This window comes from Eptatretus burgeri, chromosome 15 (assembly GCF_056783735.1).
Source record: "Eptatretus burgeri isolate ZD-2024b chromosome 15, Ebu_testis_v1, whole genome shotgun sequence".
Classification (NCBI taxonomy): domain Eukaryota; kingdom Metazoa; phylum Chordata; class Myxini; order Myxiniformes; family Myxinidae; genus Eptatretus; species Eptatretus burgeri.
In genome coordinates, this window is record NC_140975.1 from 5,940,421 (window position 1) to 5,963,711 (window position 23,291).

At 45.7% G+C, this 23,291-nt stretch overlaps 1 protein-coding gene and 1 long non-coding RNA gene across 6 annotated transcripts in view; one reads left to right on the plus strand and one right to left on the minus strand.

Moving 5' to 3' along the window:
• The window catches only part of LOC147011402 (uncharacterized), a 189,865-nt gene that overhangs the window by 21,355 nt on the left and 145,219 nt on the right, over positions 1-23,291 (minus strand). The window lies entirely within an intron of this gene.
• CNR1 (cannabinoid receptor 1) overlaps positions 1-23,291 on the plus strand; it is a 47,495-nt gene that overhangs the window by 17,977 nt on the left and 6,227 nt on the right. Inside the window, exon 1 of one of the 2 annotated variants that reach the window (XM_085856343.1) lies at positions 13,676-13,978. The exons of the other annotated variant lie outside the window; for it this stretch is intronic. The gene's annotated coding sequence lies outside the window, so the exon portion shown is untranslated. Of the gene's footprint in view, positions 1-13,675; positions 13,979-23,291 lie in introns of those variants that run through there. 2 annotated transcript variants of the gene reach the window in all.

A 23,291-nucleotide genomic window follows, 5' to 3' on the forward strand; every position in this document is an offset into this window, starting at 1 on the left:
GACGACTTAAATAAAATTGCCGGCGCTAAGACAAACATGCCGGGGGCACACTCATATTTACAGTACATCTTAACCTTAACTTACAAATTTTACACTAAACCATGGCCCAGGATCACTGAACTCTGCAAAAAGAAAGCAGTTGGCAGGGAGCCAGGCTGACCGCATGCAGTCTCTGGCTCAAACAATGCGGGTGACAGGGAACGTGGCCGGCTGCTCACACGCAGTCCAAGGCCTTCCCTTTTGAACTGAACGCAGTGAACCACAACGGTGCATGGGCTGCACAACGCAGTCTCCGTGCCAGCTCAAGTGGCATACGCAACGAGCACAACGAATGGATGGATGAATGGTTTGAACTGAACGCAGTGAACCACAACGGTGCATGGGCTGCACAACGCAGTCTCCGTGCCAGCTCAAGTGGCACACGCAATGAGCACAACGAATGGATGGATGAATGGTTTGAACTGAACGCAGTGAACCACAACGGTGCATGGGCTGCACAAATGCAGTCTCCGTGCCAGCTCAAGTGGCACACGCAATGAACACAACGAATGGATGGATGACTGGATGGACGCAAACACGGTGCACGGGCCACCACTGCAGGCCCGTGTTGTAGCTGCCATCAGGGCAGTTCTTGCAGGTTGCAAACTGTTGCCTTGATCCTGGCGCACATGGCAATGAACAGGGGGGGGCAAAGCAAAAATTGAGCGGGGCTGGTGAACGTGGGCAGTGGGCATGGCATGGCAAAGGCAGCAGGCAAACACAGCCCGCAGAAGAAGGCCGCTGCAGGCAAACACAGCCGGCAGATGAACTGGCCGGCACAGGCCTTGAAGAAAACAGCCAGTCGGCAGATGAAGTGGGCCGGCACAGGCCTTGCAGCACAGCAGCTGCAGACGATCCAGCCGGCACAGGCCTCGCAGCAAAACAACAGCTGCCGATGAAGTTGGCCAGCCTTTGCCTTGCAGCAACGCAGCCAGCAGATGAAGCTGGCCAGTCTTTGCCGTTCAGTGGAGGTTGGTGGAGGGAGTGCGGTGGTGCTGGCCACTCGGTAGGCGGGCTCGGACCTACCCTACGGTCTCCCTCCCAACCTATCGCCTTTGCCTGTCATTGTCTATACCCACTCCCTTAATTTGTCAAACCCAATTTAGCCCCAACTTATTTTTTTGTTGTTTTTATTTCTACTTCCCCACTATAAATCGTCCCCTAACCCCCTTTACTGTCCTTGTTCGGCTAACCTATCCTGTCACCTAGCCTACTCCCAACCCCTACGTTCCCTTCCCGGAGGGGAGTAAGGGAGAGCTAACGTCCTGTGTGGAGGCCCAACCCAAGTCTCAGAATGGCCGCCCCAGAGTTCGGCAATCTTAACACCAAGTGCGTCGAGCGGCCCACAACGAGAGGGAGCGGATGGATGGTGCGGAGGGGTACATCTCCTAATCTACGCTAACCATTTAACTGTTAAACTACCCGGGGCTTTCAACAAGCGCCTCGCTTAAACTATTGGTTCTAACAACCCAGATTCCCGTCGCCTGTGTTGGTGTCCTCACAATTTCGGGCCTCGTCCCCCAATTTTCTCTCCGTGCCCTCACACGGTCTCATGGCTGGGACACGTGGCTCCCTTTGGCAGGCACGACCCTCTGCCGATTCTCCGACGATGGCACCCCCGGGCACTACACTGCCTCCGAGCCTACCAGCTCCCTAACACCGGGGAGTGCCCCCCATGGCACCTCCCCTGAAATGCACACGTGGCAGGCTGGCTTCCCAGGCCCCTTTCCGAGGGTCAGCCTTGCCCACAACACTGCCCACGCGGCTAATGGCACCCCGGGCCCCCGCACCAAGCAGGCGCACCCGTGCCCACTACGCTATCCCGGCCCCCCATGGGCCCTTGGCCTACCACGGCCGACTAGCCTGGTGCCCGGGGTACCCACTCAGCGATACTCACCTTTCGCAGCCACGCTCCCAAGCCCGTCAACAGGGCTCCTGCACCCCTCCAAACGGGTTTCGAGCCTACACACCCACCAACAACAAAACGACCTCCATTTTTCAATTTGACTAACCCCCTAACTCACTTTATACTGACCCCGGGGTCCCTTGGGCGGGAGTCACTCCTCCCCCCAATCACTCATCGCACCATGCATTCCCCATTCGCTCCATACACACAGACCCGCTGGCCTCACTCACTCACCAAGCACATGCTTCCACTTCACTCACCAACTCTTCAACACACACACCGCTGAACTCTGCCATCCTGCTAACTACCTCCCCTAACTAACTCGTGCTCCCACGTCGTCCCTTAAACTATAGCACGTTCCATTTAACCTACGTAGCTAAACTACGTCCCCCTCTACACATTCACAAGTCTGTCACTGTTCTCGAATGTCCCAAAAATCAATTTCCCAACCTAAAGCTCATCTAAATCCCTCTACCTAATCCATTCCACGGACTCCATGAGGACTTACCCCTGCCCCATGAAGTCGGTCTAGCTAATCTAACCCTTCCCCCTAACTAGTTTCCATCCTGTGCCCAGGTCAAGGGGGTCTTCCACCCCTTGCCCAGGAATCCTGTGCACCCGAAAGTGAGGCTTGCTTTTTTTTTTTTCCCATGCGCAGCACCAGCGCGGAAACTCGCGCACTTTGCACCTGCCCGTGACGTCATGCAGCTGCACGTGTACCTCGTCCCTCCTTGGACGGTACCATCCGGCAGGGATTCCCCTCCTGCCGGATTCCAACCCCACGTGCAGCCATGACGTCACCGTGCGCATAAAAAAAAAAACACAAGCCCCACGTCTCGAGGGGTTCCCCACGCGAACACATGTGCTCTGCCCGTTGGAGCTTAACACACACGATCGCGTGGAGAACCCGTCCGGTCCAAATCCGAAATCCTGCCTAAACTTTGTCCGTCCGCGGGATCGGCAAATCCACCGCGTGCGTTTCCGGACCGGGACTTCACTCTCGCAAGCGAGCACGTGGTGGCCTCGTGCGTTGCACAGCACGGACCTCGTGCTCACTGCTGGGTGAACCCGGCACGGTCCCCGAAACAACTACAGCCGCTACTCGGCTTTCTTTCTTCTGTCGCCGTCGTCGTCGCCATTCAACCCACGCACACCTGCGTGTAACGACGCTCACACACCTCACCATTACATTCACACCGGGAGACGCGGCTGCGTGCTCCCGCATGCCAACCGACATCTCCCTCTCATACCGCTCTCTCACACACACGGTCTCCCTTGCATTCGGCCGTTCACTCACGCGTGCCTCACTACTCACACAGGCCATACTACTTACACACGCGGGGGCACTCACCCGCGGTGCCTCATCCACACTCCGTGCCTCACTCACACACGCGGGGGCACTCACCCGCGGTGCCTCACTCATACTGGCCGTTTCATCCACACACACGGCCTCTTCCACACACGGTGCCTCATCCACACACGGCGTGCTGGGAAGCATGTACTCCGGCACCATCGCCACCACACCACTCACACACGGGGTCGCTTCCACACACGGGGACGCACTCACACCTTGCACCACACACACAGGGACAACTGCACTGGGGATTCGTGTCCCCACAAGGGTCTCCGGGGCCTCTATACCCCCCAAGCTCTCCGTGCACCCGTTCGCAGCACTCGTCCCCTCAACCTCGCAAAGCACGACCGAACTCACCTGGTCGTGACTCGCCTCAAGGGGGCATACTCCCTCCCCTCGTTCCTGGAGGAGGCCATCCAGGTGCTCGCACTGGGTCCCAACACGCTCCGCGAGCTCACCCCCATTATCCTCCACTACCTCCGTGTGTGTGTGTGCGTCACTTACCCCGTCTTCATCGTGCAGTCTTCCCTCTATCGTTCCCTTCCCGGCTACCGTCACTGCCAACTCGGTCACCTCTTCACCCTTTACCTCCCTTGTCTCTACTATTTTTATTTCCTTTGTCGTCACCTCGTGTCTCGTCTCACACGTTTTGGTCTCCCCATTTAATTTTTCCCTTTCGGTCACCGTTGCACCCCCTCCCAGCTCGTTCGCTTCTACACGTGGAGTCGCCATTTCAAGCTCCCTGCTAACGGCCTTCATGCCCGCCTGCAGGCATCGGCCCATGTTCTGCGTCTCACCCCGCAGCTTTTTCATTTCTCTTTTCATTTCGTTTTTCATTTCATTTGTATTTGTATCCATCTTTTCGTTCATGTTCGCATTTATCTTCGCTGTCATTTCCGCATTCATCTTTTGTGCATTCGCATCCATCTTCGCTGTCATTTCCGCATTCATTTTTGCCAGCATGGTGAATAGCTGGGCCATGTCGGGTGCGCTTGGGTGAGCCGTTTCGGCAGGAGTTGGGGAAGGGTTTTGGTGGAGAGGGGGAGGGGAGGTGTCATACACCGCGGCCGCTGCCGCACCCATTTCGGGCTCTGGGTTCAGTTGGGCGAGTTCGTTTTCCTGTACAACCAACATTTCCTGGACGGGGATTTCATCCTGAGCCATGGATTCTACACATTCTACATCCATTTCTAATACCCCCGGCTCCCGCTCTACTTGAGACGCCATCTTGCTTCTCTTAAAGGGTTAATTTAAATCGCTCGTAATTTGGAGGGAATCGGGGGTCGCTTCTCTCACCCCTGGACCGATTCCCGTGAATTTAATTGGAGACAGGAGAGCCCGTTTTCCCGTTCTCCGATACCAGTGCCGCGAGGAGGGCGATGGGTTTGTATCCCACTCCTGACACCAGTGTCGCGGATTCGCGCCCGCCGGCGTGCGAACGGCCACGTAACTCGAATCGCGGCACGTCGCCCACCGGACGGACAATCCAGTCGTGACCCTCTCGGACTAACGCCGGGAACCAGTCACGGGTGGACCTTTCGGTCTCACCGCGATCGAGCCAATCGGCCCCCGCGTGGGATAGGGTTGCTCGCCAAATTCGACCTACCTAAGTACCCACACGGAGGGTAGACCGGGCGATCGCACCTCGCCGCAGGTCGACTTCGGACACGGGCCACTTAAGCGACCCGTTCCGTACTATCGGGATAACCGAGCGGTGTTATTCGTCGGCCTCGACGGTTCGATTAATTATCGGGCGTCTTAGCCCACGACCAACCCTTTACGTGAAGCAAGATGGGGATTCAATGAAAGAAATGACGAAGCGAAGCAGGAAAACAGTTCAATAATAAGCACATTTATTTCGCGGTGAACGGAAAGCACACATATACAATTCCACCAAAAGCACATGGAAAAGAAGAAGACAAAAAGCAAATGCGACAATGCAGATCTAATACCGACTACGCGAGCACACGGCAACACTTATACAATTTTACTTCACAGACGGCGCCGACAACACACATTCCCAAAGCAAAAGAAAAGAGAACCACCCTCCAGGATGAGGGGGTAGGCGGGCCTGGGGCCGAGACCGTGTCGGGCCTACCCGTCTGATGATGAGACGCGGAGCGGCGGTGGTGCCTCAACTCCGCGGGCCTCGCGGACGGTGTCTGGTAGGGGGTGGGAAGGGGGCCCCCTTTTGTCGCACTATCTCAGCGCGGGGGGAAACAGGAGGGGGTTGCTGATGCTCGGGGAAAGGAGGATTTCACAAAAATCTTGGGTCCCGCGACGAGCGTCTCCACCACGACCTCGGTCGCGCCGCCGGCCTTTCCCTCCGCAGTTCCTCGAATCCGACGCGAGCACCCCCTCAACCGCCGCCGCCTCTCCACAGCTCCGTCCTCTTCACTCCGACTCCGCGAACTCCCAACTGCGAACTGCCACTTCAACTCAACTGTTCCTCCGCTTCCAACTCAACTCTTCCTCCTGCGAACTGAACTGCCTCGACTGACGAACGCGGCCCCTTATATCCCCCGTGGCCTCGCTCCTTCATCTTTGACCCTCTGCCTCCGACCTTTCACCTCTCTTGCTGGCTCCCCATTGGCCCGAGGAAAAGTGGGCGTGAATGCTTTTTGATCCATGAATTTGCATATAGCGACCGCCCTCCAACGCCCTGGAGGCGGGGCCAAATCGCCCCTCGCTCACCGATTGGACGGAACAAAAGTGGGCGTGAGTCGTTTTGATCCGTTTTTCTTCGGAAAGTCCGCGATGCTTTTGAACACGCTGCACGGTGCGCGCCTTACACGAGTCCAGCATCGGTGCCCACGAGTGGCGCGAGATGACGGTGATGCGATGGTGGCGAGTTGTGACGGTAAAGGTCGTGGCGGTTGTGGTGAAGCGGCGTTGTGGTTGGTGGTTGTTGTTGTGATGGCTGTTGAGACGTGGTTGGTGGTGGTAATAATGGCGGTTGGTCCAAAATAAAGATAGTAAAAGAAAAACGGCTATCCTGAAGAGTCGCAGCCCTCATGAATGACATTTATTCCCTCTAGACAACGGGTTTGGGCCTAACTACACATATACTTACCGAGATATCTCACCTAAGGGACCTGAATGGTGGTTTGCGAATTTGGTCAACCACAACAATATATATATATATATATATATATATATATATATATATATATATATATATATATATATATATATATATATATATATATATATACATACATACATATATTGTAACGAATCTGGAACCCACCACACACAACAGCCAGAGTCCTTATCGATCAGTTATATCGGTAAGTATGTGTTTCTAGGTCGGGTCCCGTCTTGTTTATTGGGTGATTAATTGCACGTGCGCTGTGAATTATTTTATAGTTAGGATTTTTACATCACCAACAACAAAGACAACAACAACACTCTGTTCGCGGCATTGTCTGCGCTCTTCGCGTGCTCGCCGGCATGCGGGCGTGTGCAGAATTCCATGCCCCAGGCGGTGTGGATTTCGCACCAAATATGTGTTTTTATGTCCAGGCAGTATTCGTCTCCAGACGTTTCCTGGTGGTGCTTGTCTTCGGATGCGTCCGGGCACTGTATGTCTCCGGACGCTGTTTGTCTCCATATGCGTCTGGGCGGTGATCATCTCCAGATGCATCCGGGTGGTGTTCATCTCCGGACACATCTAAATGGGAGTTTGTCTCTGGATGAGTCCGGATGGGAGTTTGTCTCTGGTTGCATCTGGGTGGTGTTTGTCTCCGGATGCATCTGGGCTGTGTTTGTCTCTGGACACGACCTGGCAGTATTTGTCTCGGGACGAGTCGAGGCGGTGTTTGTCTCCGGATGTCTCTGGGTGGTGTTTGTCTCTGAACCCATCTTGGCGGTGTTTGACTCTGGACAGCTTGGGCCCAGACTCATCCTGGCAGTGTTTATGCCTGAACGGGGTTTGTCTTTAGACGTGTCCGGATGGTATTTATCTCCAGACGTGTCTGGATGGGAGTTTGGCTCTGGATGTGTCCGGATAGGAGTTTGTCTCCGGACGTGTGCGGATGGGAATTTGTCTCCGGACATGTGCGGATGGGATTTTGTCTCCTGTCGTGTCCGGGTGGTGTTTATGTCTGGAAGGGAGTTTGTGTCCAGGTGGTGTTTATGTCTGGACGGGAGTTTCTATGCAGAATCATTTTGATGAGACTATGAATCATATGTGATGCTCCACCACATGTCTGCCTTCCCTTCCTCCCCTCCTCCCTCTCCCTCCCTCCTCACTCTCCTCCGTCCTCTCTTCCCCAACCCTCTTCGCTCCCCCATCCCTCCTCTCTCTTTCCCCCTCCCTCCTCTCTCTATCTCCCTACCCCTTTTTACCCCTCCGTCTCAGTGTTCCCGTCAGCGAAGTGATGAGTGGTATTTTCCCGGACACTAATAAATGTGTGTGTGTGTGTGTGTGTGTGTGTGTGTGTGTGTGTGTGTGTGTGTGTGTGTGTGTGTGTGTGTGTGTGTGTGTGTGTGTGTGTGAACTCCTCTATTCCAAAACCATGAAAACCTAGCAGCCTGAAACTTTGCATGCATACAAAGAGAACTCCAAGGAAGTTCAAGAGTGAAAATTGGGTATTTGGGTTAATTAAAACACCCATTTTGAAGATAATTAACGACGTTATTTAACTTTGCCTGGTGTCGACTTTATGGTTAGGGTGGCAGGCTTTTGATCCTACGGTCCTGAGTTCAAATCCCACTCTGCTGTTGAATTAATACCAGGTGGGGTTAACTCGGCCTGTCATCCTTCCAAGGTTGGCAAAACGAGTGCCAGCATGCTGGGATACTGTGTCAGAGTGGTGACCCATCCAGGATTGTGCCCAATAGCCAAGGAGACTGCTTAAGCAGCACCAACACATCCTTGGCCACCTCGCTCTCCATGGTGTTTTAAGGCGTATCCTGGGTTACCTCAATGGGTTGTGAAGCCACCATGTTTTTTGGGCCTACTCAACCATGCCTTGACTTGGAACGATTTCTTAGCGAAAAAGTTTTTCTCACTTTCCTCACTCATATTATCGAATGCCTTGACCATCTTACCAACGAATTGCTGGGTACATTGCAATGCTTATAAATGCCCGGAGACACTATGTTTGTGGCTTTATTTCATTTCCACACATGCCATCACCTTGAGCATCTCTTAAACTTCGCCGAATTACAAAATTAAACTCCAGCATTGAACTTTCCAGCAGTTTTGACTGTTAAAAAAAAGTGTTCATTTGTCCAATTCAAACATACATGACATTTTGGTGTGTCTGGGAGGTGTATGCCTGGTGTTGGCTTCATGGTTCAGGTGGTGTGTTTGGGTTCCTTGGGTCCTGAGTTCAAATTCTGCAAGGTTTTAAATTAATACCAGGTGTTGTTGACTCAGCCTGTCATCTTTCTGAGGTCTTTTCTTTTGAGGATCGTCACAGAACCATGAAAAGCTTCCAACTGTCGCTCATTTGTAATAATATTCCCAAGGATGGTTTTTATGATCTCTGTAAGGTTTTTCATCATCACTCCCATTGCACCAATGATCACTGGTACAATTTCGGATCTCTTCAATTTCCAGAATCTTTTCACTTCATTTTTGAGATCTTGTTATTTGGTCATTTTCTTGATATCTGCATTATTTATGCCAAAATTGCTCGGTATTGAAACTGAAACTTCAATGTGTGTGTGTGCGCTGACGTGACCGATGATGTCATCAATTTTTCTCCCCATACAATTTAACCCTCGACGACCCTCAAAAATTTTAATACTGATTGGGGATAAAGCATTCGACGTTTGCAATTATGATGTCATAATGAGGCCATCGATGACATTTTCAAAAAAAAAAAATCACGCTTGTTTCCAATGGAAAGCACTTCACATGTGCCACTTTCAAATTTTTTTCCCCCCCCATGGAGCAGTTTGAGAGATACAGAGGTCCAAAGTTTTTCCTATTTTCCAACATGACTGCCACACCACGTGACCTACGACATCATAATTATCATTAAAACATTCTAAATGAGTAGTTGCTCCTATGGGGAACATTTTGTGTCAATCGGATAAGCAGCTGCAGAGAAAATGGAAACAATTAGTATTTTGACTGACGGAGGTACCGACGGACGGACAACCCGAAAAAAACATCATGCCTCTGACGACTTCGTCAGCAGAAGCATAAAAAACATCCCGTGTAATAAATGAAATTCTCCAGAATGTAAACACATTTCTAAAAGAGTAAAGAAACATGCAATAAAAACATTATAAAAAATGCAAAAGGATGTAGGGATGCCACTCAATAAAGTATGTCAACAAGGTCGGGATGATCACAGAAATGCTTATGTGAAACCATCCCGACAGCTTTCTTTGAATCATGGTTGTCCCGAGAAAAGACACGAACTACGTGTTGGAGGGTAAGCATTCATTTGATAACCCATTAATATCCATAGAATATGTGGCTCTCAAGCCATGCCAGTTCCATCCTGGCCATTAACGAGCCTTCTGGTCACTTGAGACAACCCTGAAGCCATAACTTTCACATCATACATGTTCAGGTGTCATTCTGCCTCTTGTGTTACTTCATTCTCTCATTTTCCCCTCCAATGGTTATTTTGCATAATTCCCATCATTCTATGTTCGTTCGTTCTCGTTCTCTCTCTCTCTCGTTCTCGTTCTCGTTCTCGTTCTCGTTCTCGTTCTCGTTCTCGTTCTCGTTCTCGTTCTCGTTCTCGTTCTCTCTCTCTCGTTCTCTCTCTCTCTCTCTCTCTCTCTCTCTCTCTCTCTCTCTCTCTCTCTCTCTCTCTCTCTCTCTCTCTCTCTCTCTCTCTCTCTCTCTCTCTCTCTCTCTCTCTCTCTCTCTCTCTCTCTCTCTCTCTCTCTCTCTCTCTCTCTCTCTCTCTCTCTCTCTCTCTCTCTCTCTCTCTCTCTCTCTCTCTCTCTCTCTCTCTCTCTCTCTCTCTCTCTCTCTCTCTCTCTCTCTCTCCTATTGACCCTCACACTCTCCTTTTCCTCCTCACTCTGCCTTTATCTCTCAGCACTCGTGTTCTTGTAAAGTTCCAATAACCATTGCACACATGCCCCTTCAAGGTCGGGTTTTTGGTAATTCCCTATGAATATTCCTCCTTCGCGCTTTCCATCCCACTCCCTTTCATTCTCACTCTCTTAAGGTTAGAACACAGGTTTTGAACTTGTGGCCTTCCTCCCTCTCTCTCTCGTTTTCCTTTTTGTTCAATCCCATCAAACCATCCTCTCTATTGTGGAGGCATGTAACTCGTCCATTGCCATACCCTGTGTGAAAGTTTCTAAGCCACATGTGTCGGTACAAAACTAATAGGTTATTGCAATCTGCCTGCTGCGATGGAGCAGCACGACATGTGCCACAAATTCCTGATATTTGTTGCCAGTGGAATCTCAAGCTTTAGACTCAACTCACCCCACATTATGATCTCTAATATTAAACATCTGTACAAGGTGGGGAATATACTCACAGCATGTGAAATGTGCAAAGAGTTTCATTTTGAGGGGTCATCTTGAAATGTGCTAAGAGTTTCATTTTGAGGGGGTCAAGTTGCTGACAGCCTGGCGAACCACTACTGGTGGTACTTTGCTGAAGATGTCAGGTGGCAGAAACCACGGACTGTTCAAATCTATTTGTGTATCAATGCCCCCTTGACATTAAGAAGATTGGAGAATTTCGATGAAGAACGAAAACTGGAAAGCACCTTTTTTTTTTCTTTTTTTTTTTTTGTATACCTTGGTCGAGGCTCGTATGAGAGCTAACACACAACTCACAGCAAGGAGGCATGAGACAAGAGGGGCGGGAGTGGAAGGGACAAAACAGTGGGGAACAGACACATGAGGTGAACTGTGGAAGGGAGAGGGGTGGGGATGGGACGGGGAACATGGCGAAGAGAAGATGGACATTTCAGGGACTTTCAGGAAGGAAAGCAGGAGAAATGAAGGAAGTGGGCTTGGGTGGATTATCGGGGGTAGAAAAGATCGAGGATTTGGATGGGGGAAGATAAGAGGTGGTGGTGAACAGCTGTTTTGAAAGCCTGGAGGGAAGAATGGGAAAGAATAGAGTGAGGAAGTTTATTCCAAAGGCGGGAAAAAAAGAGGAATGAAAAAAACCTTTAATCCAGAAATTTGATCTCCCCCCTTCTTTGTACAAACTTCATATTTTAGGATTGATGCTGGATGGGCATTCTTTTTTCACTAATGATTCTCTATAAAGCTGTTGAGGTAAGGTTTGAATGCACAGACAGATGTCTTTTCATGGCTTGTATTATGAACCAGGGAGTGCAGCATCATGGAGAATATGCTGTGTCATCTTTCAGTGTCAAACACAGGAACGTTTTGACTTTGAAAAGGGTTTATGTGTTTTTATAGTGTCAGTCCTGTGTTTTTCCACCTTTCATTTCGTTTCCCACAGGCCCTTGCACTGCCATGATCCTCGATCATGTATAAAGAGAATAAAGCCCTGTATGAGAGTGTTGTGGGTATAATTCCGTTATGTTGGTCTTACACAAGTGCTGCCAATCGTCACCTCATACCTTTTTCCACACCTAATGTTGCTCTCTTCTACTCTCACTAACCTCCCTCCACACCGCTCATATTTGGCTCCCTGTTACCCTTTGATCCTCTATTTGTCTGTGAACCTGCAGCCATCTATTGTTTTGCTTCCCCGTGAGCCAAGATTTCTACATACAAAAAATAATCGCATCGAAGGATCACAAATCAGAAACTGTGTCGTTGGAGAATGTATATGCTTGGACTGGAATGGTGGTGCAGGTTGGAGAGTTGAACTACATCCACCCTGTTCTGGTTGAATTGGAATGGGAGCTTAGACAAAGTAGAGACAGATAAAGACACATAGAGAGACAGAGAGAGAGGGACAGAGAGAGAGGATAGAGAATAGAGAGCGAGAGGGGGGAGATAGAGAAGAGAGAGAGAGAGAGAGAGAGAGAGAGAGAGAGAGAGAGAGAGAGAGAGAGAGAGAGAGAGAGAGAGAGAGAGAGAGAGAGAGAGAGAGAGAGAGAGAGAGAGAGAGAGAGAGAGAGAGAGAGAGAGAGAGAGAGAGAGAGAGAGAGAGAGAGAGAGAGAGAGAGAGAGAGAGAGAGAGAGAGAGAGAGAGAGAGAGAGAGAGAGAGAGAGAGAGAGAGAGAGAGAGAGAGAGAGACACAGAGAGAGACACAGAGAGAGAGAGACAGAGACAGAGACAGAGACAGAGACAGAGACAGAGACAGAGACAGAGAGAGAGAGAGAGAGAGAGAGAGAGAGAGAGAGAGAGAGAGAGAGAGAGAGAGAGAGAGAGAGAGAGAGAAAAAAAAGTGAAAGAGACAAAGTGCCCCTTTATTTTGTTGACTTCACAATGAATTGTCTGGCACATTGTGTGACAACGATTAACAAGGGATTGTCCTGCCGTTAATAACAATGATTACCCACGGGTCGCACAGGTGTTGCTCAGTGGTCTGCGATCTTTGCTCAATCGGTGCTAAAAGCTTATGGATCGAGGTTCACTCGAACTGGAATTCACTCGATGATGCGAAACAAACCTTTGTCTCCTCGAGCCTCCACAACAAAGAAGGTGCAGTCAAAGAATCCCATAAAGGAACCTTTTCCATCATCCGTAAGCTGCAGCCAAGTTGAACATGCTTCGGGGTGAGCAACATGGAGTATGAAGGAAAGACATAACACCTCCTCCTACGAGGATCGACAGTGGTGACTTTTCACGGGTCCACGCGTCGGAAAGATCTACTTGCTGGCCAAAGGAGTGCTTGACACTCAGAAAAGTCTCATGTTTGACACGTGACCAGGCAGCTGGAACTCGTCCCGAAACTTGTCGGACTTTTGAGTGGAGTGAGTGACGCTTCCAAAGATGGCTTTGGAATATAAATTCCTCCCACAGTTTCTATTTTGTTCATCCGTAACTCAATGTGTGCTCTTCACGATGACTCACAATGGTGTAGCCATGCTATAGCCACGGCTACACGTCACGAAACACTCTTAAGTCTTCTTTTACCCAAACGGCTGAGCTTCTGTAATGTTGCGGCACGATTCGGATTTGCTTCACCGAAACGAAACCAAACGAAGGTGGATACTTCGAGTCGTGGGAGGATTCTGTTAAACCACCTCCTGAAACCCGAATTATGGAGATCACAATATCAACGACACACACACACACACACACACACACACACACACACACACACACACACACACACACACACACACACACACACACACACACACACACACACACACACACACACACACCCTTTCCTTTTCCTCTCCAATTTTGCAATTCCAATGTCATACCTGTCAAAATTAATCCAAGCATATCCCTTTAGCCAGTCTCACATTATTGGCTCATACCTGAGCGGACAGGACAAATTGCACGGCAGACACGCAACGTCGCTTGTGCACGCGACGTTACCATAACAAAGGCACGTCGTTACCGTGGCATCGTTTGCGAAGCTGCATCTTCGTTCGTGTTGGGCAGCATGGTTACCTGTGCGCCGTCTGATCGGGGTTCGATTCCCGACCCGAATATAAACTGTCGGAATGGAGATTCGCAAGGAAGGGCGCCGCAACACAAAGTGTTCCGACACTCGGACGGACGCTAAGCCGGTTGTCCAATCTGCCGGCATTCTTTGGTGGATGTTTAACATTCCACGGTGTCTTCCCAAAAAGAGGAGGTGAGTTCTCGAAACGATTGCGATACAATTACAACCGAATGCTACTGCTACCTTGACTACCACTGGGAAGGCAAAGGCAAACCACCTAGAGTGGAGAGATATATTTAGTTTAGTTAGGAAGTAATGAAACTATTGAACAATGTTTTACTAAAAGGATGGTGGAATTGAAGTTGTTTTTTTTTCGCTTCTCATTTACCTGTGCAGTGCAAGCGGAGCATGCACACCTGTAGAGGTCCAAGCGGTCTCCCTATGAGACCACCGCCGTGATGTTGAGCTCTTATTTTCTCAAGGAAGCGGCTCCTCCGGTTGGTTACACCATGGGGTGGAGTGGGTTCAATGTTCAATCCCAAGCTAATTGGGGGTAAAGACCTCATTTGCTGCTAATGACGTCTTTCAACGAATGAGAGGGACATTGCAAATTGGACATTGATCTTTCGGTGTCTGCATTATTCGGCCTGATGTGAGGCATGCTATGGGTGGTGCATTTTAAACCAAATCACAGTCGACGTGAACAAACAAATTCCAAAGCACGAGATTATGAACCTCACCATGTTAGCCCCAAGAACCTCGAACTGGACCGTCACTGGACAAGTTGTGGAAATGTGGTCCACGTCCACGTGTAGTCGTGTCATGTTTCACTGTCAATCAACATGTGTCATGCGCTTCCCTACAGGGCTTCAGGACAGCTGTTCACCATAACCTCTTGGGTCACCGTCCATCCATATTCATGATCTCTTCCACTCTCTAATGACCCCATCCCCAAGCACTTCCCTTTTTCCTGGTTACTGTGTTGTGCCCCCCCCCCCCAATTTTCCCTCACCTCTTTTCGTTTGTTCGTTGTCGGTTTGTTTGTTACCTCCACCACCGAAGGTGAAGGAGGTTATCTTTTCAACCCTTTCTGTCTTTGTTAGTTGCAAAATCGAAGATTTTTCATGTATATCAGTCGGTCGATTTTGTTCGTCTGTCTGTCTGTCTGTTTGTCACCGACAGGTCAAAATTTTAAACCGATCTTCAACATACTTCACCACATGGTATAGTTTGTCATAAGGAAGAAGCCCATTGTTTTTGAGGTCAGCAAAGACCAAGAGGTCAACAAAGGCCAATTGTTAACAACTAAGGTGAGATTTCGAAAATCCTCAATTTTCATCCGATTGACTTGAAATTTGAAGAGGATTTATATTTCAGGTCACTGAATTAAACGAGGCAATTATTTTTGACGTCAACATGGACCAAAAGGTCAACATAGGCCCAAGGTCAACAACTGATGTTGTATTTCTAAAATCCTCAATTTTCATCCGATTGATTTGAAATTTCAAGAGGATTTTCATATCAGATCAATGAATTCAACTCGCCAAATATTTTTGAGGTCCACTTCGGCCAAAAGGTCAACATAGGCCGAATTTCTAAAATTGTTCATTTTCATCCGATTGACTTGAAATTTGAAGAGGATTTATAGTTTATGTCACTGAATTCGAGCACATAATTATTTTTGAGCTCAACATGGACCAAAAGGTCAACATAGTCCCAAGGTCAACAACTAAGGTGGTATTTCTAAATTCCTCAATTTTCATCCGATTTACTTGAAATTTGAAGAGGATTTATATTTCAGTCACTGAATTCAACCAGCCAATTATATTTGAGGTCCACATGCGCCAAAAGGTCAACATAGGCCGAATTTTAAAAATTGTCAATTTTCATCCGATTGACTTGAAATCTTAAGAGGAGTTCCACATTTGATCATTGAATTCAACCACCAATTATTTTTGAGTTCAAATTTGTTTGATGGATTTTGCAAGTATTGTGCTCTGCATGACGTCTTTTTCTTGTCTGTTTGTTTGCTTGTCTATTTGTTTGTTTGTCTGTCTATTTGTTTGTCTGATTTGTGCAGGATATCTCAAAAAATTGTGGACGGATTCAGATGAAACTTGGTGGACAGCTTGGTTGTGTGACATGGAAGAATCGATTCGATTTTGGTGAAGATCCGATTCCGGATCTGGATACGAGAATTACTTTTTCTTAAAAGTGATTCTTCACCATTGAGAGGGTTAAAAAACGATATCGTACTGTATCACATTATATTTCAAAAATGTAAGGGGCCTCATATGTGCTTGTGGATCAGGAATTGCGTGGTGGAGGTATGCGCTCTACCGAGTGTCCTTCCAGTTCCTTTTGTTTCATTCCCGCTTTCCCTTTCCTCTTCTTGCTGTGTTTCATTCAGTTTGTGTGCACCTTGTTCACCCCGATTGGTCTATCTCCCCATTCCCATTGATCTCATTCTTGCTTCGACTCCGCTGTTGGTGTTTCCCCCTTTCCAGTTTGTTCCCTTCCACTCTGCTTTCACTCTTCCACGAGCCACGACCATGTGTGCAATGTTTTTTTTTAAATGTTGTTCAAAATGGTCATGGAAATTTTCCGGACCGCCAACTCTTCCCATGCCAGTGACATGTGATGACCGATTCACCTGCATGCTCAGGTGATAAATCCCCTTTATGTACGCTCAGCTATGATGCCATTATTATTTTGACTGGCAGCAGCGGTGGATGGTTTTGTAAAACTTTCCTCTCATCTGTTCGAGCTGTGTTTGAGAGTGTTTCTGTGTACCCTTGAAGGATCTTGGCTTGTTATCTCCCGTGTAAACACAGCGAGGCTTTCCCCATGCGGGGCGACATGATTTGTGACGTTTGTTTGATTTCACGTCATCCTACGCACATTGCTAACGGTTCGCCGTGTCCATGGAAAGGCACACATGGGGGAGGTTTGTGTTTTTTTACACTAATGGTGGAAATATTTTTTCGGAATATGATACATGGGAAGACCTCTTGTTTGGGGGTTTGCTGGGGTGAGGGAGTGGGGTACTATATCCACAATAATGTTACACCTCTTAACATGAATCATCACATTAACTACAAAACTCAACAACAGCCTAACGACGAATAAATATATAGATTCTCCTTTAGAACGACCTCAGCACAGCAATAATGAGTTCAAATAGTCAGAAAGAAATCCAAAAGAGATGTGAAACTACAATTTTGTACACCTGTACACCTGTCCACCTGTACATGTGGATTAATTTCGAATTGAGAAAGCGAATCGAGTCAGAATGTGTGTATGGGAGTATTGCCAACGATTTGGAAAATACACTGGGCATTGTGTACAAACAACTGAAAATTAAGGTAGTAGGAAGGACAGTCAGCTTAAAGGTGCCTCTGAAAGACAACATTGAAACTCAAGAGATTGCAAGTACAGTCGATTGGTGGATGGACGCTTTATCATTGGTCGTGCACACCTTTAGTACCTTTTGTGAATGACAGGGAGACTCTAAATGTAATGGAACCAAATGAACAAAATACAATATCATGTATATTACTAACACCGAGGGATATAACACTGCAAGATATAACACTGAGGGATATAACACTGAGGGATATAACACTGAGATATAACACTGAAAGATAACACTGAGAGATAACACTGAGGGATATAACACTGAGGGATATAACACTGAGATATAACACTGAGATATAACACTGAGGGATATAACACTGAGGGATATAACACTGAGGGATACAACACTGAGGGATATAACACTGAGGGATATAACACTGAGGATATAACACTGAGGGATATAACACTGAGGGATATAACACTGAGGGATATAACACTGAGAGATAACACTGAGAGAGATAACACTGACAGATATAACACTGACAGATATAACACTGACAGATATAACACTGACAGATATAACACTGACAGAGATATAACACTGAGGGATATAACACTGAGGGATATAACACTGAGAGATACAACACTGAGAGATTTCACACTGAGAGATATAACACTGAGGGATATTAGACTGAGGGATATAAGACTGAGGGATATAAGACTGAGAGATATAACACTGACGGATATAACACTGAGGGATATAACACTGAGGGATATAACACAGAGAGATAACACTGAGAGATATAACACTGAGAGATATAACACTGAGAGATACAACACTGAGGGATTTCACACTGAGAGATATAACACTGAGGGATATTAGACTGAGGGATATAAGACTGAGGGATATAAGACTGAGAGATATAACACTGACGGATATAACACTGAGGGATATAACACTGAGGGATATAACACTGAGGGATATAACACTGAGGGATATAACACTGAGAGATATAACACTGAGAGATATAACACTGAGAGATATAACACTGAGGGATATAACACTGAGGGATATAACACTGAGGGATACAACACAGGGATATAACACAGGGATATAACACTGACAGATATAACACTGAGGGATATAACACTGAGAGATATAACACAGGAATATAACACTGACAGAGATATAACACTGAGGGATATAACACTGAGGGATATAACACTGAGGGATATAACACTGAGATATAACACTGAGAGATATAACACTGAGAGATATAACACTGAGAGATATAACACTGAGAGATATAACACTGAGAGATATAACACTGGGAGATACAACACTGAGGGATACAACACTGAGGGATATAACACTGAGAGAGATAACACTGAGAGAGATAACACTGAGAGAGATAACACTGAGAGAGATAACACTGAGAGAGATAACACTGAGAGATATACACTGAGGGATATAACACTGAGAGAGATAACACTGAGAGATATAACACTGAGAGATATAACACCAAGAGAGATACAACACTGACAGATATAACACTGACAGATATACAACACTGTGGGATACAACACTGAGGGATAACACACTGAGGGATATAACATTGAGGGATATAACACTGAGGGATATAACACTGAGGGATACAACACTGACGGAGATATAACACTGAGGGATATATAACACTGAGGGATATATAACACTAAGGGATATAACACTGAGAGATAAAACACTGAGGGATATAACACTGAGAGAGATAACACTGAGAGATATAACACTGAGGGATATTAGACTGAGGGATATAAGACTGAGGGATATAAGACTGAGGGATATAAGACTGAGATACAACACTGAGAGATATAACACTGACGGATATAACACTGAGAGATATAACACTGAGAGATATAACACTGAGGGATACAACACTGAGGGATACAACACTGAGGGATACAACACTGAGGGATACAACACTGAGGGATACAACACTGAGGGATACAACACTGAGGGATATAACACTGAGAGATATAACACTGAGGGATATAACACTGAGGGATATAACACTGAGGGATATAACACTGAGGGATACAACACAGGGATATAACACAGGGATATAACACTGACAGAGATATAACACTGAGGGATATAACACTGAGAGATATAACACAGACAGAGACATAACACTGAGGGATAAAACACTGAGGGATATAACACTGAGGGATATAACACTGAGAGATATAACACTGAGAGATATAACACTGAGAGATATAACACTGAGATATAACACAGGGATTTCACACTGAGAGATACAACACTGAGGGATAAAACACTGAGAGAGATAACACTGAGAGAGACAACACTGAGAGAGATAACACTGAGGGATATAACACTGAGAGATATACACTGAGGGATATAACACTGAGAGATATAACACCGAGAGATATAACACCGAGAGATACAACACTGACAGATATAACACTGACAGATATACAACACTGTGGGATACAACACTGAGGGATAACACACTGAGGGATATAACATTGAGGGATATAACACTGAGGGATATAACACTGAGGGATACAACACTGACGGAGATATAACACTGAGGGATATATAACACTGAGGGATATATAACACTAAGGGATATAACACTGAGAGATAAAACACTGAGGGATATAACACTGAGAGAGATAACACTGAGAGATATAACACTGAGGGATATTAGACTGAGGGATATAAGACTGAGGGATATAAGACTGAGGGATATAAGACTGAGATACAACACTGAGAGATATAACACTGACGGATATAACACTGAGAGATATAACACTGAGAGATATAACACTGAGGGATACAACACTGAGGGATACAACACTGAGGGATACAACACTGAGGGATACAACACTGAGGGATACAACACTGAGGGATACAACACTGAGGGATACAACACTGAGGGATACAACACTGAGGGATATAACACTGAGAGATATAACACTGAGGGATATAACACTGAGGGATATAACACTGAGGGATATAACACTGAGGGATACAACACAGGGATATAACACAGGGATATAACACTGACAGAGATATAACACTGAGGGATATAACACTGAGAGATATAACACAGACAGAGACATAACACTGAGGGATAAAACACTGAGGGATATAACACTGAGGGATATAACACTGAGAGATATAACACTGAGAGATATAACACTGAGAGATATAACACTGAGATATAACACAGGGATTTCACACTGAGAGATACAACACTGAGGGATAAAACACTGAGAGAGATAACACTGAGAGAGACAACACTGAGAGAGATAACACTGAGGGATATAACACTGAGAGATATACACTGAGGGATATAACACTGAGAGATATAACACCGAGAGATATAACACCGAGAGATACAACACTGACAGATATAACACTGACAGATATATAACACTGAGGGATACCACACTGAGGGATATAACACTGAGGGATATAACTCTGAGGGATATAACACTGAGAGATATAACACTGAGAGATATAACACTGAGATATAACACAGGGATTTCACACTGAGAGATACAACACTGAGGGATACAACACTGAGATATATAACACTGAGAGAGATAACACTGAGAGAGATAACACTGAGAGAGATAACACTGAGAGATAACACTGAGAGAGATAACACTGAGGGATATAACACTGAGAGATATACACTGAGGGATATAACACTGAGAGAGATAACACTGAGAGATAACACTGAGAGATATAACTCCGAGAGATATAACACCGAGAGAGATACAACACTGACAGATATAACACTGACAGATATATAACACTGTGGGATACAACACTGAGGGATACCACACTGAGGGATATAACATTGAGGGATATAACAATGAGGGATATAACACTGAGGGATATAACACTGAGGGATACAACACTGAGGGATACAACACTGACGGAGATATAACACTGAGGGATATAACACTGAGGGATATAACACTGATGGAGATACAACATCGACTGAGATGTAACACACAGGAAGATAAAACACTGAAGAATTATAACATCAACCCTGCACTATTTTGTTGTTATTAATTAGTGATTCACCCTGATTGTTATTAATTAGAAATGTACCGAGATTCCTATTAATTAGTGATTCACCCCGATTATTATTAATTCGTGAAGTAGCCTCATTGTTATCCATTCGTGATTCACCTTGATTGTTATTAATTAGTGAAGTAGCCTGATTGTTATCCATTTGTGATTCACCTTGATTGTCATTCATAAGTGATGTATCCTGATTATTATTAATTAGTGATGTACCCTGATTGTTATTAGTGTTCACCCTGATTATTAATTAATGATGTACGCTGATGGTTATTCATTTGTGATGTACCATGATTGTTATTAATTAGCGATTCACCCTGGTTATTAATTTGTAAGTCATCATGATTATTATTAATTAGTGATGCACTATGATTATTAATCAGTGATGTACTCTGATGTTTATTAATTTGTAAGTCATCGTGATTATTATTAATTAGTGATTCACCATGATTATTAATTAGTGATGTACCCTGATTGTGATTAATTTGTAAGCTACCACAATTATTATTAATTTGTGATTCACAAATGATTATTAATTAATGAGGTACCCTGATTGTTATTACTTTGTAAGCTACCATGATTATTATTCATTAGCAATGTACCCTGATTGTTATGAATTAATGATGTACCTTGATTGTCATTGATTCGTGATTCACTGTGATTATTATGAGTGAGTCACCCTGTTTATAATTAATTAGTGATGTACCCTGATTGTTATTAATTAGTGATTCACCCGAATTATTTTTAGTGATGTACCCTGATTGTAATTAATTAGCGATTCACCCTGATTATTAATTAGTGATGTACCTTGACTGTTATTGATTTGTGCTGTACCTTGATTATTATTAATGAGTGATTCACCCTGATAATTAATTAGTGATGTTCCATGATTGTTATTAATTAGTGATTCACCCTGATTGTTATAATTAGTGATGTACCTTGATTGTTATTAATTAGTGATTCACCCTGATTGTTATTGATTCGTGTTGTACCTTGATTGTCATTAATTAGTGATTCACCCTGCTTTTTTTTTATTGGTGACTTTCCCTGATTGTAATTAATTAGTGATTTACCCTGCACTGTATCATTGTTATTAACCTCCGCCATCTTCGAAGATGGATGGAGGTTACTGTTTACACCCCTTTCTGTTTGTTTGTTTGTTTGTGAACAGTATTACGGAAAAACTCCTCGACGGATTTCGACGAAACTTGGTGGGGGGGTTAGGTATGGTCCAAGGATCATGCCATTAAATTTTGGACTTGGTCCCCCCCCCCAAAAAAAAATTGTTCGAGAATTTTTTTTTTTTGCACTTCTACATGTTTTAAGTGATTTCCACCCCCCCCCCCCCAAAAAAAAATAATTGTTAGAGAGAAAAAATTTTTGCAACTTTTTTTTTCAACAAAATTTCGATTTCTTTTTTTTGCATTTCTACATGTTTTAAGTGATTTCCAACTCCCCCCCCCAAAAAAAAATGTTGGAGAAAAGAACTATAACTGTCAGCACTGTTGACATCATATTTAATGAATAAGATATAAGGTTCACTTGAGTGACCCAGCAGTATTGGCGGCGGAGGTTTTGCACTCTCCCGAGTGCTCCCCCTCGAGTTAACCTCCGCCATCTTCGAAGATGGATGGAGGTTACTGTTTTCACCCCTTTCTGTGTATTTGTTTGTTTGTTTGTGAACAGTATTACGGAAAAACTCCTCGATGGATTTCGATGAAACTTGGTGGGGGGGGGTTAGGTATGGTCCAAGGATCATGCCATTAAATTTTGGACTTGGTCCCCCCCCCTCAAAAAAAAAATTGTTAGAGAAAAAAAAAGTTTTTTTTTTTGCATTTCTACATGTTTTAAGTGATTTCCAACCCCCCCCAAATTTTTTTTTACCCCCTCCCCAAAATAGAGAAATTTTTTTTCCATTGCTACATGCTTTGTGATTTCCAACCCTCCCCCCCTCCCCAAAAAAAAATTTGTTACCCCCCCCAAAAAAATTGTTAGAGAAATTTTTTTTTTTTGCATTTCTTCATG